Source organism: Rhinopithecus bieti, unplaced genomic scaffold (genome assembly GCF_001698545.2).
Source record: "Rhinopithecus bieti isolate Rb0 unplaced genomic scaffold, ASM169854v2 scaffold_1295, whole genome shotgun sequence".
Lineage (NCBI taxonomy): Eukaryota > Metazoa > Chordata > Mammalia > Primates > Cercopithecidae > Rhinopithecus > Rhinopithecus bieti.
This window is the reverse complement of record NW_016803880.1, coordinates 2,276,015-2,295,260: the sequence shown is the minus strand read 5'-3', so window position 1 is coordinate 2,295,260 and position 19,246 is coordinate 2,276,015. Positions and strand designations below refer to the sequence as shown.

Genomic DNA, 19,246 nt, shown 5'->3' with positions numbered 1-19,246 from the left:
AAAAAAGTATGAGTTCATGTCCTTTTCAGGGCCATGGATGAAACTGGAAATAATTATTCTCAGCAAACTAACACAGGAACACAAAACCAAACACTGCATGTTTTCACTCGTAGGTGGGAGCTGAACAATGCGAACACCTGGACACAGGGAGGGGAACATCACACACCAGGGCCTGTCAGGGGTTGGGGCAAGGGGGATGGATAGCATTAGGACAAATACCTAATGCATGTGGGGCTTAAAACCTAGATGACAGGTTGATGGGTGCAGCAAACCCCCATGGCACATGTACACCTATGTAACAAACCTGCATGTTCCACACAGGTATCCCAGATACAATAATAAAATAAAATAAATAAAAACATTAAAATAAAATTGTGTTGCTGATGTTTCTGATTCTTTCCTATAGTATCTAGGGAAAAGAGCAATTAGAATCTAGAAATTACAAGAAATAAAGTCTTCAATAAAATGATCGACATTTATTGATATACATAGTATAAGAGTATAGAATGTAGACAAAAGGTTGGAGTCTAACTAAGTCATTTTGCATTTTAGGAGTCATATAATGCCCATAATATAACACAAACATGGACCTCCTCAATTCACAAGAAACGTATCACATATCTCCCCAAACTAGGTACATTTCCTTTGTATACAACATTAAATAGCTTCAATGTATTTTGTTAATGAATATGTAATTTATTAGTTTATGTGATATATATAAATGTTTTCCAATAAATTGCTTGCTTGACTACATCTCAGAAGATGTAGCTTCTCAAGCAATTCATTCACTTGTTAACTCTACCAACTCAGAAACACGAAATAATTTTTCTAAGCTACAGTTTTCTAGGTCTAAAGTGAGTAAAGTGAACTGGAGGCAGAGCAAGATGGCAGAAGAGAAAACTCAGTCAATCGTCCCTCTCACAATGACACCAATGTAACAACTATCTACACAGAAAACAACCACCTTTATAATAACCAAAAAAAAAAAAAAAAATCAGGTGAGTCCTCATGGTACCTGGTTTTAAATCCAAATCACTGAAAGAGGCACTGAGAAGACAGAAAAAATCATCCTGAATTCCTGCCATCACCCCTCCTGAACCCCAAGCAGCAATGGCTTGGTGTGCAGAGCATCTCTGCGTGCGGGAAGAGGGAGAACACAGCAATTGTGAGTCACCGAACTCAGTACTGTCCTGTTATTCGAGTAGAAAAGAAAACTGAACCAAACTCAGCTGATCAGCATGCCCAGCAAGGCAGCATTTAAACCAGCCCTAGCCAGAGGGGAATCACAGATCCCAGGTGTTGAAACTTGAATTCCCACAAACCTCACCACCACGGGCTAAAGAGCTCTGTGGTCTAAATAAACCTGAAAGGTAGTCTAAGCTATAAGGACTGCAACTCTTAGGTGAGTCCTAGCGCCGAACCTGATCCAAAGACAGAGGACTGGAGTAGGGGAGGCAGGTAACATACTAAGACACCAACTGTGATTGTTAAGGAAGTGTTGGCATCACCCCTTTCCTAACCCCAGGCTGCACAGTTTGCAGCTCCAAGAGACTCCTTCCTTCTACTTAAGGAGAGTAAAGGGAAGAATGGGGAGGACTTTGTCTTGCATTTTGAATACCAGCTCAGCCACCAAAGGATAAGGCACTAGTCAGAGTTATGAGGCTCCCATTCCAGGCCCTAGCTCCCAGATGACATTTCTAGACATGCCCTGGGCTAAAAGGGAACGTACTATGTCCTGGCAGCATTCATCACCTTCTAACTGAAGAGCCCTTGGGTCCTTAATAACCAGCAGTGATACCCAGGTACTACATCAAAGACCTTGGGTGAGCCACTGAGAGTTGCTGGCTTCAGGTGAGACTCAGCACATTACAGCTGTGGTAGCTGTGGGGACAAAACTCCTTCTGCTTGCAAAAAGCAGAGGGAAAAGTAAAGGGAACTTTGTCTTGCACCTTAGGTGCCAGGATGGCCACAGGGATGTAGAGCACCAAGCAGCCACTTGGGTTCCCTGATTCCAGGACTTGATTCTTGGATGGCATTTATGGACCTGCCCTGGGCCAGAAGGGGGTCCACTGCCGTCTAGGGTGAGTCCCAGGCCTGGCAGCATTCACCAAAAGCTAATTTTTAAAACCTTGGTCCTTAAGGGAACATAGGTGGTAGTCTGTCAGTATTCTCTGTGGCCTGGGGGATGGAGGCTATGGGGTGAGGTTCCTCTGCCTTTGGAAAGGGGAAGGAAGAGTGAGAAGGGCTGTGTTTTGTGGGATGAATGCCAGCTCAGCCACAAGGTAAACTTCTAAAGTTTTTTACTCTAGTCCCTGACTCCTAGACTGGACTTCTAGACCCACCCAGGGCCTGGGAGACCTTGCCGCCCTGAAGGGAAGAACACAGGCCTGTCTGGCTTTGCCATGTGCTGATTGTAGAGCCCGAGGGTCTTGAGTGAACATAGGCGTTAGCCAGGAAACTGTTACAGCAGGCCTTGGCTGAGACCCAGTGCTATGCTGCCTTCAGGTATGATCCAGTGCAGTCAGAATGGTGGTAGTCACAGGGGTGCTTGTGTTACTCCACTCCCAGCTTTAAATGACTCAGAACATAGAGAGAGACTACATTTGTTTGGGAGAAACTAAGGAAATATGATAAGAGTCTCCGCCTAGTAATCCAGAGGATTCCCCAAGATCTTGTCCATCAAGGCAGTACCTCTATGAGTCTGCAAGAACCACAGCATTCTTGGGTTTGGGGTGCCCTCTAAAGCAGATACAGCCTAGATCACAACACCCAAGTCCTTTCAAATATCTGGAAAGTCTTGCCAAGAAGGACAGCTACAGATATACCCAGACAGTGAAGACTACAATAAATATCAAACTCCTCAATGCCTCAACACCAAAGAACATCTATTAACACCAACAGCATCCAGAAAAACATGACCTCACCAGATGAACTAAACAAGACACCAGGGACAAATCATGAAGAAACAGAATTATGTGACCTTTCATACAGAGAATTCAGAATAGCGGTGTTGAGGGAACTCAAAGAAATTCAAGATAACACAGAGAAGGAATTCAGAATTCTGTCAGATAAATTTAACAAAGAGATTGAAACAATTAAAAAGAGTCAGCAGAAATTCTGGAGCTGAGAAATGCCATTGGCATACTGAAAAATGCATCAGAGTTTTTTAATAGCAAAATGGATAAAGCAGACAAAAGAATTATCGAGTTTAAAGACAAGTTATTCGAAAATATACATTTTTTCTGCCCAGTTTCCATATTTATTGCCATTAAGCAGAAGAGTCTGAAGAGTCCAATAAAAAGTAATGAGATCTAAGCCATAATGAAATGTCTCCTAGTACAGAAAATTCAACACCCAATGTCTTCACTGCTGAATTCTCCCAAACATTTAAAGAAGAACTAATACCAATCCTATACAAACTATTCTAAAAGGTAGATGAGGAGGGAATACTTAAAAATTTATTCTATCAGGTTAGTATCTCTCTGACACCAAAATCAAACAGTAACATGTATATTAAAAAAACTACAGGCCAATATCTCTGATGAATATTGATGCAAAAATACTCAACAAATTACTAGCAAATCAAATTCAACAATACCTTAGAAAGGTCCTTTATCATGACCAAGTGGGGTTTATCCCTGGGATGTAAGTAAGGGTCAACATACAGAAGTCAGTTAGTATGATGATACATCATATCAACAGAATGAAGGATAAAAATTGTATGATTATTTCAACTGATGCTGAAAAGCATTTGATAAAATTCAACATCCATTCATGATAAAAACCCTCAAAAATGGATATAGAAGGAAGGTACATTAACATAATAAAAGCTGTATATGACAGAATCACAGCTAGTATTACATCAGATGCTGAAAAGATGAAAGCCTTTTCTCTGAGGAACAAGAGAAAGGTGCACATGTTCACCCCTGTTATTCAACATAGTACTAGAAGTTCTAGCTAGAGCAATCAAAAAGAGAAAGAAAGAAAGGTTATCGAAATGGATACCAAGGAATAATTTTAAGAAGTTAAATTATCCCTGTTAGCAGATGGTATGATTTTATATTTGGCAAAACCTAAAGACTCCATCAAAGAACTACTAGAACTGATAAACACATTCAGTAAACTTGCAGGATACAAAATCAACACACAACATCAGTAGCATTTCTATATGCCAACAGCAAAAAAACCTAAAGAAGGTATTTTTTCAAAATTCCATTTACAATAGTCATAAATGAAATATCTAGGAATTAATTTAACCAAGAAAGTGAAAGATCTCTATAATAAAAACTATAAAACACTGATGAAAGAAATTGAAGAGGACACCAACAAATGGAAAAATATTTCATGTTTACAGCTTGAAAGGATCAATATTGTTAAAATGTCCATGCTACCTAAGCAATCCACAAATTCAATGCAATCCCTACCAAAATTCTAAGAACATTCTTGAAAAAACATAAAAAAAAATTCTAAAATTTATATGGAACCACAAAAGACCAAAAATAGCCAAAGTTATTCTAAGAAAAGAGAACCAAATGGGAGAAATTACATGATCTGACTTCAAATCCGACTCCACAGCTATAATAACCAAAGCAGCACCGTGCTGGTATAAAAACAGACACACAGACCAATGGAACAGAATTGAGAACCCAGAAACAAATCCACACACCTACAGTGAACTTATTTTTTACAAAGGTGCCAAGAACGTACACTGGGGAAAAGACAGCCTCTTCAATAAATGGTGCTGAGAAAACTGGATATCCCCTGAAGAATGAAAGTAGACCCTTATGTCTCATTATATACAAAAATTAAATCAAAATGGATGAAAGACTTAAATCTAAGACCTCAAACTGTTAAATTACTACATAATATATATGTGTATATATATATATATATATATATGGGAAAATTCTCCTGGACACTGGTCTGGGCAAAAATTTCTTGAGTAATACCCCGCAAGCACAGGCAACCAAAGCCAAAATGGCCAAATGGGATCACATCAAATTAAAAAGCTTCTGCACAACAGATCAATAAAGTGAAGAGACAACCCACAAAATGGGAGAAAATATTTGCAGACCACCTATCTGACAACGGGTTAATAACAAGAATATATAAGGAACTCAAACAACTCTATATTTAAAAAGTCTAATTATCCAATCAAAAAATAGGCAAAACATTTGCTTAGACATTCCTCTAAAAAAGACATGCAAGTAGCAAACAGGCATATGAAAACATGCTCAACATCACTGATCATCAGAGAAATGCAAATAAAACTACAATGGGATATCAACTTACCCCAGTTAAAATAGCTTATATCCAAAAGACATGCAATAACAAATGCTGGTGAGGATGTGGAGAAAAAAAGAACCTTTGTACACTGTTGGTGGCAATGTAAATTAGTACAACCACTAGAGAGAACAGCTTGGAGTGTCCTCAAAAAACTGAGACTAGAACTACCATATGATCCAGCAATCCCATTGCTGGGTATATACCCAAAAGAAAGGAAATCAGCATATCGAAGAGATATCTGCTCTCCCATGTTTTTTGCAGCACTGTTCACAACAGCTAAGATTTGGAAGCAATGGGGTACATATACACAATAGAGTACTATTCAGCCATGAAAAAGAATGAGATCTTGTCATTTGCAAATACATAAATGGAACTGAAGATCATTATGTTAAAGGAAATAAGCCAGGCACAGAAAAACAAACATCTTATGTTCTCACCTATTTTGGGATCCAAAATGACAACAATTGAACTGATGGACATATGACATAGATGGATGGTTACCAGAGGCTGACAAGGGTAACCAGGCTTGTGGGGGAGGTGGGGATTGTTAATGAGTACACACAAAGAAAGAGAATGAGACCTACTATTTGATAGCACAACAGGATTACTAGAGTCAATAAGTTAATAAATTGCACATTTTAAAATAACTAAAAGAGTGTAACTGGATTGTTTGTAGCACAAATGATAAGTGCTTAAGTGGATGGATAACCATTCTCTATAATGTGATGATTACATATTGCATGTCTGTATCAAAATATCTCATGTACCCCATATATAAGTACATCTACTATGTACCCACAAAATTAAAAATAAATAAATAAAATGAGTAAAGTAAAACATAACTTAATACATCAGTCAGTTGTGATGGGCATAGCGTGAATTAGTAACTGAACTAACTTTAAAAAGAATTAAGGAAGTCATTGATACCGTTTTTACAGTTAGATTATTATCCAAATAAACACTGAGAAAAGAAATAATTGATAGAATATAAAATTTTATGAAAATACTCTAATCCTAAGTTAATTAAAGATTTTTTCCTATAATCTTAAAGGCTGAGGTAATTTTCACATAAAATAAATAAAATAGCTGGGAGCGATATAATTTAGGATTATTTCATCAGTGAAGAGGATGAAAAGCAACTCAAAGTTCTGTAAACAGTGAGAAAATATCTTGGTTCTCATGTCTGGATATCCAGGTCAATGTGGGCCTCAGATTTTGTTAACCCAGCAGCTAGATCATCACATCCATGCTGCTTTCTGTTGATCAAACTGGCGGTTTCACCTAAAATCAGTCTTCTCATATTTGCAAGCTGGCCACCAACAGCCATTGAGATTACACTGTCCCATATTCAAGTCTGGAAGGAAAGACAGAGGCCTCCAGGGTCTTAGTCTCAGGAGTGAAGAAGAATTCTCTCAGCAGCTTTGTGCTGGTCATGTCTTACACCCGTGTTTGCATATCACTTTCGGATAACCATTCTGTATGTGGGGAGTTCCACCTCCCCAGTAAAGAATGGAAAACACAAGTTCCCAGCCATCCTGTCCCTAGAACTCCGAGGATCCTCACCTTTAGTTAAATGTAGTAGTTAAATTAAAATATGAGATTTTAATTTGGAGTAGGGCGATAAGGAAACCGTGCTGAGCTTGCATTTGGCAAAAACGCAAAAGGCAGAACATGCATAATGCTTGGAGGAAGCAGTGGTTACACATTTTTTATTTCCAATTCAGAAGTGGCATTAATGCCAAGGCAGCAGCAGTTGAAATAAAATCCAGTGCAATCCATGTGATGCCATGGGAGGAGGGACGTATTGGGAGATCTTTAAGCAACTTCTAATGTGACCCAGTTGGGACATTATTCACAGATCTGTTCCTCCAGCACACAGAAAAGATGTCATAGAGTTAGACATCCTTTATTCACCATTTCAGACACCCTCGGCTTCAACTTTCATTATTCTCCAGGATTGAAGCTGCCTACATGATGTTGGCTCTGATCGCCTTTGTGCAGGGTCAACTTCATAGTGCCTGCCGCTAAACATTTTATTGGTGGTTTGGGACTTCCATGTTGAAGATATCACAAGACCTAACCCAATATCCTGGAGTAACCTTTGACCACTGGGTCAATCTTTCATGGGAAACCTTTGATTGGAACAGGTGAACAAAATCTTACCAAGAAGTACATGAAAAATAATTAATGTCACTACTAATCAGGTAAACAAAGTTGTAATCTCAAAGAGAAACTAGTTTACAATTTAACAAATTTTTTTAAAAGAAATCTTCTAATACCAAATTTTGACAAGAGTGTGGAGCAACGAGAACTCTTGCCCACAGTTAATGTAAGTATAAATTATTAACACTATTTTGAAAAAGTAATATGTATTACTACATTGGGTTATTTGCCATGCTAAGCAGTTCACTCATGGGTACAAAGACACATCCAAAACAAATTCTTATACATTTGTATTCAGAGGTAATAATAAGAACATTTGTCACAGATTTTATTTAATAAAATCCAGTAACTATAAACACTGCATTATATTTCAACAAAATCAGCTGTGGCATAACCACACAGCAAGTACCACTTACCAGTAAAAGTAAATGAAGTTCATTCATATGCAAAAATATGACTGAATTTTAAAATGGTGAATATTGAGCCAAGATAGAAATCACAGAATGTACTGGGTATAAGTAAAGTTGACAACACAAAAACTAACACAATAAATTTGCAATTTTATTTCTGAATTGGAAATAAAATGTTCATTTTATTCTTCTTCCTTAATTTCATGTGCATATTTATTATCTTGTATACATATATTTCATGAGTTTTAAAATAATTTTATCTATGAAATGCAAAATAATTTCAAAATAGCATAAAGTCTGAGTACTATATTTGCTTCCAGAAATGTACCTCTATTATTCCTAGATGTATGTCAGCCAAGAACGTATCTCAGAAACTGCTTATCCTTGCAATAACAAAGGGGAAGTTTCTTCTTTAAAAAGGAACATTGGGGCTAAGGTGACATACTCTGAAGACATAAAAATGGCCTGGTGTCTATTACAAATAAATGAAACACCACAGAGTATTGAACATAATACCTTCTGGTGTTTAGGTCTTAATTTCTAATATGAAGTGCTTTTAAAATTTTCAAGCTATGTTTGATGCAGAAAATTAAACTTGACACATTAAAGAATACCAACTTACTTTGGACTTCTTAAGAAACATGTATTCTTCTATAAGAAGCCACATGTGAATCAAGTTTAAAAGATGATAAACATTTGGGACACTTGCCACTATGTTTGAACAAATGTGAAAGTAAAAAAATGACCGTACTCAACTAAAGACAATAGTATGCACATAGGAATTAGATTGTTTTAGTCATTAACCAATAAGTAAAAAAATATATTATTTACTTTTACCTTTTATAACATTGTCAGTCACCTTTTTCAAATATCAAGTACTTTATATTTCAAAGTATGTCTTGCTTTCTAAATTTATTTTCCTATATATTTAGCAATGCTTAAATTTGTTTGCTAGTTAAGAACCACATTACTTTTCTGTGTGTGTGAGAGAGAGTGATATAGCTCAAATCATTCAAAGGTCAAACTTGGACAGAACCAATATTAATGACTTTATCTATTTTATTTATTTTTTACCAAGTACTGAATTTTCTGTTTTATGTTAGCCCTCATTCTGTGGTGAGACATTGTAGCACAGTCATTAAAAACATCAACAATGGTACTAAACAATCTGGTTCGGAACTTTTGCTCTATAGCTCATTAATTGTGCAATTTGGGAAGTTCACATAATCTTTCTATATCTCAAATACTCAATAGTAAAGCATAGATAACAATGGTGCCTATGTCATATGGTTGTTGTGAGGATTAAACAAATTAGTATAAGTAAAATTGACTCAAAAACATCTAGTAAGTAGTAGATTTTAAGTAAGCAGTACATACATATAAAACATAGTAAGTTTTATATGTTGTTACTTATTACTTTTCTTATTTGTACATTTAAAGTCATATTTAGACATATTATTTATAAAAGTTAATTTTTCAATATCAAAAATTTTAAGATACAAAAAAATTTATCTAGATTATGTATAGATAATCAGGATGGTTTCATGCAAGAAATAGCATTCTTCCAATGTTGGATTGATTGCTATAGAAAATGGGCCAGGCATAGTGGCTCATGCCTGTAATCCCAGTACTCTGGGAGGCTGAGGTGGGTAGATGGCTTAAGCCAGGGAATTTGAGACCAGCCTGATCAATACAGGGAAGCCCAGTCTCTACAAAAATTAGCTGGGCATGGTGGTTGTGTGTCTTTAGTCCCAGGTAATCAGGAACGAGTAGGTAATCTGGTGGGAGGATCACTGGCAGATCACTACCTCCCTAGCCCAAGAGGTTGAGGCTGCAGTGAGCTATGATCACCCCACTGTACTCCAGCCTAGGCAATAGAATGAAACCCAGTCTCAAAAAAAAAAAAAAAAAAAAAGAATAAAAAATGGGTTTGTCCAGTCTCTTAATTATAGTATGTGAAATGTGTAAAATATATGAACACAACACACATGATTATCTAATCACTCTTTAGTGGCAGTGCTACTTTTCAGTTATCATAAACTCCACATTTATGTAATCTTTGTGGCTGTTTTAAAAGTTGATCCTTAAAAATAAATGCTCAAATGATCGCTGATGGAGCCAGACTCTAGCTCATATCCAATTAAGTAAAGTGTTTCCCTAGGTGCTGGGCTAGGAGCAAACATATTTCTCTGGTCCCTGGGAGAGACAAAGTTTTATAGAGTAGGTCCAGATACTGAACATAAGTGAATGCTCAGTGCCCCATGGCATGGTTAGGACAATTCACAGGACCAAACCAGCAGCCAGGAGTGGGGCAAAAGCTCAAGTTTGCACAGATAACAAATAATTGACAAAAATCTCACTAAACGTTTTTGCTTGAAAGACAAAAACAACCCATATTGCATTACATAACTTATCCAAAGTCCTGCCAGACATCCTTCAAAGTCCTTGCTTCACTCTTGGAACTGTGACACTGAGAGGACTGAGGCTGAATATTCCAGAAGTCACTGAAGCACATCCAGATGCTCTTCATCGCCACCAGCCCGCCAACTCAGCCAGAAGGCAGCAACATGGGAGTCAGAGAGAGTAGCTCTCCTTATACCATGCTCTTGCTTTAATGTGGAACACCTACAAAGAGGTGATATCACACACAGACACACACACACACACCCATCTCTACTAGTCTCTCTGTTGAAAGCATTTATAAAGCTGATATTGAATTCACATATGCCACCCTGGCAGCAAATGGACAGACCTGTGAGTCAATACTCTAGTGGTCCCAGAAGAAATACAGAAATGTCATTTCTTAGGTCTCTTTTCTTCACCAATCATGGCTGTCATTATATTAAATTCCTATTAGTAGCATTGAAATTACTCATACTCCATTATATTACAGTGCTGTTAAAGATACTGAAATATATTGAAGTTTTACCTTGACATTGCTGTAGTGTCCAGATGTTAAAATAATTTTAAATAGAAACATGTTAATTTGTTGTTATATGTAAGTCTCCCACATGTACTTCTAAAAATCACTTTTGTGTCAGCTAATGTGTATGGTTATTTAATGTTGGTTATTTGAGGTTTCATTACACTGATAATATGTCATAATATTTTTAATTAGAAAAGAAGTAGATCTGAAGCTTGAAATTTTAACCAGAAAAAGAACACAATTTGTAGATTTTATTTAAAATAATATTTTAGTATAATTTGAGTGGTTATAATTTTGCATATTATTGGAATACACACACAAGTATTCTTAGACAAAACTTTATGGATAGAGAATTAATCCTCTGCCAGCATTATGTTGCTCCTATATTAGATCAGGATGTTCTAAATGGTTATATAGTGCCTTTTCCTAGGGTACAACTGATGATCAAATATTTTTGGAGAAAACTCTTATTTCTACTTTTTAAAAAAAGAATAAATACTTCAACTTCTTCCAGAAAAAAAGAAAAAAGAAAAAACCCTCCAGATCAAGTGGCATGCATGGTACAGAGTGAAAAGGAATGGCTGAAGAGAAACTCATTAAAAAGAAGCTAATGTCACATTGGCCCCGTCTTTAAAATCACTAAAGGAAACAGCAGACATTACAAGGAAAAGAAAAACGTAAACTGCTTATACAGAATATCTAAATTTGGAAGGTGCTGAATGGACAACTGGCTTAGAAAAACATTCCATTTCATGAGAATTACCCCGATGTTCATAATTTCATAGTTAAGCTTTGTTCCCTCTTCTGATTTGATGCAGACATTTGAAAGTGAAGTTCATTAACTGTGTATGCAAATATGTGAATTCTTGTCTATGTATGTGTGTGAGAGAGACAGAGTGTGTGTATGTACGTGTGCATAAATATGTACACAAATGCTGTATGTTACAATGTTTTGAACTGTTAGTTCAGGCACTAGAGTGTCAGGGTATAGGGTCATGTTTATAGCTTTTCCTTATAGATTAAAACATGCTCTGTGTCTGTACAAAATACATTTTCACATGTAAGACATTACAACAGGAAAATAGGAACAGTTATGTAGGCATATTTTGCCAACAGTGGTGTTAGAAAAAAATAAAAACTAAATAATATGGCAGTTGCTAAAAACATTTCTGCAACCTTGCCAAATAAAGTTTAGGAATATGTCATGTCTGCACTTGAACTGTTTGTTCTCAAGCTCTCTTGGAGAATGTAAGCATGGCCAAACGTCCCAGCCTCAGGCCCTGGGGACTCTGCTCACACTCTTGTAATGAAAACATGAAAAAACTATGAACAGTCTTCACATGTCTCTCCAAAAATGACACGTTTTAGTTTTGTCTTCAGTGATCCAAAGCATTTGACATAGAAGATAGATAGTAGTTGGTGGAAGTCTTGCAACAATATAATGGAATTCTTCGAAACTTAATAAAGTGCTTTGTGTAAATTGTGTGTTCATCTTTGCCATATACTGCAGTTTTATCAATAGAAGCCAGAAAGCATCACTAAACTTAGTAATGCATTAATCAAAGCTAAAATTCACAATAGGTAAGTCATATTGACTAGGTTAAATATGCCAGAGATAAATGTAAATTCTAAGAACTTCAAGTACCTTTTTAATATTAACTGCTTAGTTATTTTTCACATAGTCAATAATGTTCTAGTCACAAAAGCATTTTGGCTTGGCTTTTTAAAATCTTACATGAAATAAAAATTTAAAATCATGGTAAGAAATGAATTACATTAAACATTCCTAATAAAGAAATGCCCTCATAATTTCATAGCAATACTTACATGTTCTTGAAGACTTTGACAAAGAAACCTAGAAATAGATTCAAACCCTCATACTATTTTCCAGATTTTCTCTGCCTCAAATCTTTTAGGTATTCTACATGTTATTTTAGATTGATGCTATTACTAACNCATGAAATAAAATTTAAAATCATGGTAAGAAATGAATTACATTAAACATTCCTAATAAAGAAATGCCCTCATAATTTCATAGCAATACTTACATGTTCTTGAAGACTTTGACAAAGAAACCTAGAAATAGATTCAAACCCTCATACTATTTTCCAGATTTTCTCTGCCTCAAATCTTTTAGGTATTCTACATGTTATTTTAGATTGATGCTATTACTAACAAATAGCCCAGTCTAATATTAGGTAATTTCATATTTGCTATATGTCTGAAGTATTTATAATCAATTTGAAAAACAATGTAATAACTTTTTCAGTGATTAATATAACAGACAAATTTATACTTTTACGAATATAATATGATTGAGCTTTTAGCAAACCGAATGACTCAACTAATAATTTTTAGGGGCCTTACGACACATTATTTTAAACAATAGGTCCCTGAGTATAAACATAATAACTATTGCAAGATCCAGAATATTATTTTCATTATAACACATAATGAGAGGGAAGATATACATCTGGATTTTCTGGTTGTCATAGATACTGATTTTAAGAACATTCAGATCCCAGTCATTTGTACATAATAGGAAGGAACAAGGACAATTTATATGAGCCTCCTGTCTTCTCCCTCCTCCACAGCCTGTTCCCTTTTTTTCTTTCTTTTATTATCTATGTTGGTCATACTGAACTGCTGGCCTGAATATTTCATATCTCTCTTGACTCCAGTTGCTTTTATCTTGGCTTGTAATTTTTTTCTCCCTTTATTGTTTATATAATACCTTTTTGCCCCCAGTAGTCAAGTATTATATACAACTTGTCCTGAACTCACCACATGACCTTTCTCCCTTCCCATCCCAGCACCTTGAGCTAATTTTTTCCCTCTTTGGTCACACCACAACTTGGACATAGTAATGAACACTTTGTATTACGTATGTTGGTTTGCATGTCTGTTTACCTACCAGACTGTTGGCTTCTTGAAGACAAGGGCATTTCATTCCTGTATACCAGGAGCATTGGGCAGTATATGCCACGTGATAGGTACTCAGTTGACTGAATGGAAGATTCTTTCAATAGTTGAAGGAAATTTCTTGGACTACTTTCTTGGATAACAACAATCTGACAGAACTATTTTTAGGGCAACAACCATATTGCTCTCATGTTAGATACGTTACTATCATGTTGTCTTAGAAGTTCAGGAGAGTTGATCTATTATTATTTTTTTCCATTAAGGTTTGCTTCTTAACTGGAACCCATATTGTCTTTTTTTCTAATTGTTAAAAAAAAAAGTCAAAAGAATTTGTCTTACTGCTAACCTATCTGCTCTTTCCCCTAACAAAATGATATTTTCGGATCAACCCTTAATCCAATATATTTCTTCCTCCTCTTCTTTTTTTTCCTCTTTGACCTCCTTGTTCTTCTTTCTCTTTCCAACCAGTAAAGCTTCCTTGTGTGCTAGAATACGTTCCATTTTCCCTTACACAGGCAGTCTCTACTTTGCTCTGCTCTGTCCCCGAAAGGGTCTCCATTATGAAGTTTGTACATCACCAACTCAAATAACATCCCCAGAAAGGAGACTTATTCTAAAGTGAAGGAAATAACAATGGGTTTATAGCCATAAATATTACTGGTCTTACCATGTGCACCAAAACCCAAAAGGTGCTGGCTTGATATAACAATGTTATGGCCAACTAAGAACTAAATTAACTCAGAAAATGGAGAGCAATCTGTTTGAAATTTTGTCCTATAGGATGTTATATGACTTAAACTAGCTCTTAGTATTTGGAGCCGTCACTCCCATTACCAGAATTTATAGGAAAAGGAACCAAAATATGAGTCTGAGAGCCATTCTACCATCACCAAAATAACTCACTGAAAAAAAAATATTTACTTCCAGTCCCCAAAACATTTGGTTGAATGGGTTTGGTGTCATATTCCTCAAGAAAGAAATACTTCCACCAGAGAACACAGTCAGTCTGTTTATTTTCAAGCTGAGACTTCTTGGCCATTCAGGGATACCCATATGATTGAACCCACAAAAAGAGAATGAAGTCACTCATTGGCTGAAGTGACTGATTCCAATTCCCAAGATGAACTTGGGTTTCTGCAACACAATTGGGACAAAAAGGTCTATGCCTGGAGCCCAGGGGATGTACTGGGGTACTTCTCAGGACTTTCTTGCCTAAGGGTCCTGGTCAGCTATAGAAATACAGTAAAGATAGGGACTACCATGGAACCAGATCATTCAGGATCACTCAGCAAGTAAAGAGTTCCATTCATCTGAGCTGCTGGCAGAGGTAAAATAACACAGACTGAGTAGTGGAGAAAGGAAGGTATAATTATCAAATGTAGGCCTCATAACTATCATCAGAAATGGGACTGCAGTGGGACAATGTTATTGTAAGTATTTTTCACTTTCCCTTTTCCTCACTTTCCGACCTTATCTGAGAACATTGGTGCTACCTTCTGTTTCAAGTTTCATCTGAGAACACTGGTGCTACCTTCAGCACGTATCACTCCATCTGGACAAAATACAAGAGTTAGTACAGAAGGTGAGCTCTGCTTGATACTTCCCATTTGACCCTCCAGATCTGCTCTTCATCTTCCTCTACCCTGCCCTGTGTTCCTACAGGATGACCAGTGTAAAAGACATCAGTGAGCTCTCTTGCCCTTTGGCTCCCAGTGGGGTTCAGTTAATGGGAGTCATCAGAAGGTCAGAGGAAGGAAAAAGAGTGGGATAAATACTTATTTCCCCTTTTCCTTCCTGTGGGTTGATTTCATGCACCTACCAAAGGCCACGGCTCCTACAAGACAAACTTTTCATCCATTATCTGTTGGTTTCTAATAACCATTCTTTCTTATCACTTTAATGCCTCTTCAGGCCTTGGGGCATAATACCTCCCCATTTTTACCAGGCTTAATGGGATTACTCTATCTTACATTGATTTCCCTGTACTTGGTCCAAAGGTTTGGAAGTAATCACCATGTGTTAAACTTTCTTCAATTACCATCTCTTTCTGCCACAAAAAAAAAAAAACAAAAAACAAAACAAAAAAAACCTGTCTGATACACAGATGTCAACATCTGCAAATTGTGTCCATAATTAAATGATATGTATCAAATATTTCTTTTCCTTTTATAATATATCATACAAAACAATCTTTTTTCAATATACTATTAAAATGAGTACAAAGGCATATTACAAAAAAAAAAAGTAAATAGATTCACGGAAGTGCTAAAAGTTGAAAAGAGTTTATGCCATGAGAAGGTAAGAAATGTTGACTTTAGAAAATAGTAAGGGTGTAGTTGTACGGAAGGATAAACTAGATCAAAGGAATCACATCTTAACATATGCATGGATGAGGGCTGCAGGTGATTGAAACTCTTCTCAGTGATAAAAATAAAAAATAAAATAAAATAATAAAATAAAATAATGGTTTTAAATGTGGAGTTTTTAGTTACAGAGATCAGGAAAGAGCTTGAGACAACCGTGATAGAACTTAAGTAAAGGTTCATTTACAAAGCTTCTAAGTCATTCAACCTCTACCCCCTCCTCAGCATGTGCAGGGCAGCTGAGCATAGATGCTTCTCCAGCTGAAGAGCTCACCTTTAATCTGAGCAGAAGATCTTCCTGAATGTCTTAGAGTAGCAGCTGCAGCCGGTGAGAGGAGGAGAAAACAGAAGAGGATGGCTCTGAATCTCCTTAATGGAGCTAGTTATTGAGGAGAGAAAGGGAAAAGCAGCTCTACCTGAAACAAAATTAATCAAAGTATACCACCCTGAACTAAGTCCTCCACTCTATGGTATTTCTAGCCTGCATGCCCTACAGCCTCATAATCTAAAGGGAAGCTTGCCTGACAACTGGACTGGCTCACAATCAGGCTTCTGACCACACAGGAGGGGGCCTTTAGGGCAACAGACCTACAAAACTGCAAAGCAAACCCTGCTGGCGAGGGGATCAATCAGCATAGAAGCTAATTCACAGATGTGAGTGACACATTGAGCTTCAACAGTTATAAAATGTCAACAGAGATAATGAAAAAATTGGAATCATGTGTTTAATCCATGGTAGTAAACTCAGATTTAGCATGTATTGCATCTCTAAAATAAAAACAGGCTGACATATAAAAGAACAATAAAAGAACATAAAAGCACTATTAGAAATGAAAAGTATGAGTGCCAACATTAATTTTAAAAGAATCAAAAGGAATACTTAATAAAACAGGTGGTCCTTGATTAATAATTTGGACGATAAAGACAAGGAAATATTCCAGAATAGAAAATTTAAAACACTAAGATAGTGAAAATATTAGGAAATTAAATGCCAATGATAAGAAAGTATAACATATACCTACTGGAGAACCAGAAGAAAGAAAAGAGACAACTGGTGAGTATAAATAATTACAGAAACAATAGATAAGTCTATAAGAAGAATATTTAAATTGAAGGACACCATGGATTATGAGAAAAATGAAAGCCAGAGAGAAAATTCTGAAGTTTCAGAATTCCAAACACCAAAAGAAAATAATATATTGCAAAAGAAAAAAAAAAAACACAGAGAAAAGAGAATCAGATTGACATCAGAGTTTTCATTAGTACCATTGCATGTCAGGAAAAACAAAAAACAGATGTAATCTAGAATTCTAGATTAAATTTTTAAAAATTTAAAAGAAAATATTTTAGGCTGCAAAGCTCTAGTGTCCACAAGTATCTTCTGAATACACACACACACACACACACACATATACACACACACATACACACATACATTCACATACACATAATCTAGGTAAACAAAAAAGAAGTTGGACAAGGAGAAAATGATCCAAGTGAAGAGTAATGTGAAAAGAAATCACAAGGTGATTTGAACAGTAGGTAATATAGCACCAAAAATTCTTCAGGAAGAAAACAGGTCTCATTCTCTAAATTGTTTGATTAAGTCACCTCTTAATGATAATTTAAAGATACATATACATAACTTCTTAAACAATAAAGGCAAATAAAAGATCCAAGTAAAAATAAATCAATTGTTCAAGAATGGCAGAGTCCAAATATAAAGAAACTTTATTCAAATTATTCTGAAAAACAGAGGAGGAAGGAATACTTCCAAATACATTGTATGAAGCCAGGATTATCCTGATACCTAAACCAGAAAAGACACATCAAAAAAAGAAAATTACAGGCCAATGTCTCTGGTGATTATTGACGCAAATATCCTCAAGAACATACTAGCAAGACAAATTCGACAACACACTAAAAAGGTCATTCATCATGACCAAGTGAGATAGATCCCTGGGATGCAAGGATGGTTGAATATACACAAATCAATCTATGTGATACATCACACTGACAGAATGAACGACAAAAGCCATACGATCATTTCAATTGATGCTGAAAAAGCATTTGATAAAATTCTACATATTTTATGATAAAACTCTTTAAAAAGTGGGTATAGAAAAAATATGTCTCACATAATAAATGCCATATACAACAGACTGATAACTAGTATCATATAGAATGGGGGGAAAACTGAAAGCCTTTAGCTAAGATCTGGAACAAGACAAGGATGCCCAATGTCACTATTGTTATCAACATAGTTCTGCAAGTTCTAGCTAGAGCAGTCAGACGAGAGAAGGAAATAAAGGGCATCCAAACAGAAAACGAAGAAGTCAAATTTTCCCTGTTTGCAGATGATGTGATCTTATATTTGAAAACACCTAAAGAATCCACCAAAAACTCATCCCACTGCTAGATGTGTAGTCAAATAAAGAAAATCAATATATCCAAGAGACATCTGCACTCATGTTTATTGCAACATCATTCACAAGAGCCAAGATTTGGAAGCAACCTAGGTGTCCATCAACAGATGAGTGGATAAAGAAAATGTGGTACATATACACAATTGAGTACTATTCAGCCATAAAGAGAATGAGATCCCGTCATTTGCAACAACATGGACAGAATTGAAGGTCATTATGTTAAGTGAAACAACCCTGGCACAGAAAAACAAACTTCACATGTTCTCACTTATTTACAGAATTTAAAATTTAAACAATTGAACTCATGGAGATAGAGAGTAGAAGGATGGTTACCAGAGAGTGGGAAGGTTAGCAGAAGGGTAGGGAGAAGTGGGGATGGTTAATGTGCACACACACACACACACAAATAGGAAAAATGAATAAGACCTAGTATTTGCTAGCACAACAGAGTGACTATAGTAAAAAATAATGTAATTATACATTTTAAAATAACTAAAAGAGCACAATTGGATTGTTTGAAACACAAAAGATGAATGCTTGAAGGGATGGAGACCTAATTTACCCTGATGTAATTATTACATATTACATAACTGTATCAAAATATCTCACATACCCCATAAATATATACGCCTATTATGTGCCCACAAAATTAAAACTGAAAAGAAATATTAAGAAACTCTGTTCGGAGCTACTGAATTAAAAAGAAAAAATAATTCATTTGCCATCGAATGAACTTAGCACAAATTGTGA

The 19,246-nt window shown here is 36.0% G+C and overlaps 1 long non-coding RNA gene across 1 annotated transcript in view; it reads right to left on the bottom strand.

Moving 5' to 3' along the window:
• The window catches only part of LOC108518174 (uncharacterized), a 37,749-nt gene extending 21,224 nt beyond the window's left edge, over positions 1-16,525 (bottom strand). The window contains exon 1 of the long non-coding RNA XR_001882307.1: positions 16,345-16,525. This is a non-coding gene — a long non-coding RNA (uncharacterized LOC108518174). The remainder of the gene's footprint in view (positions 1-16,344) is intronic.
• Between the last annotated feature and the right edge of the window lie 2,721 nt (positions 16,526-19,246).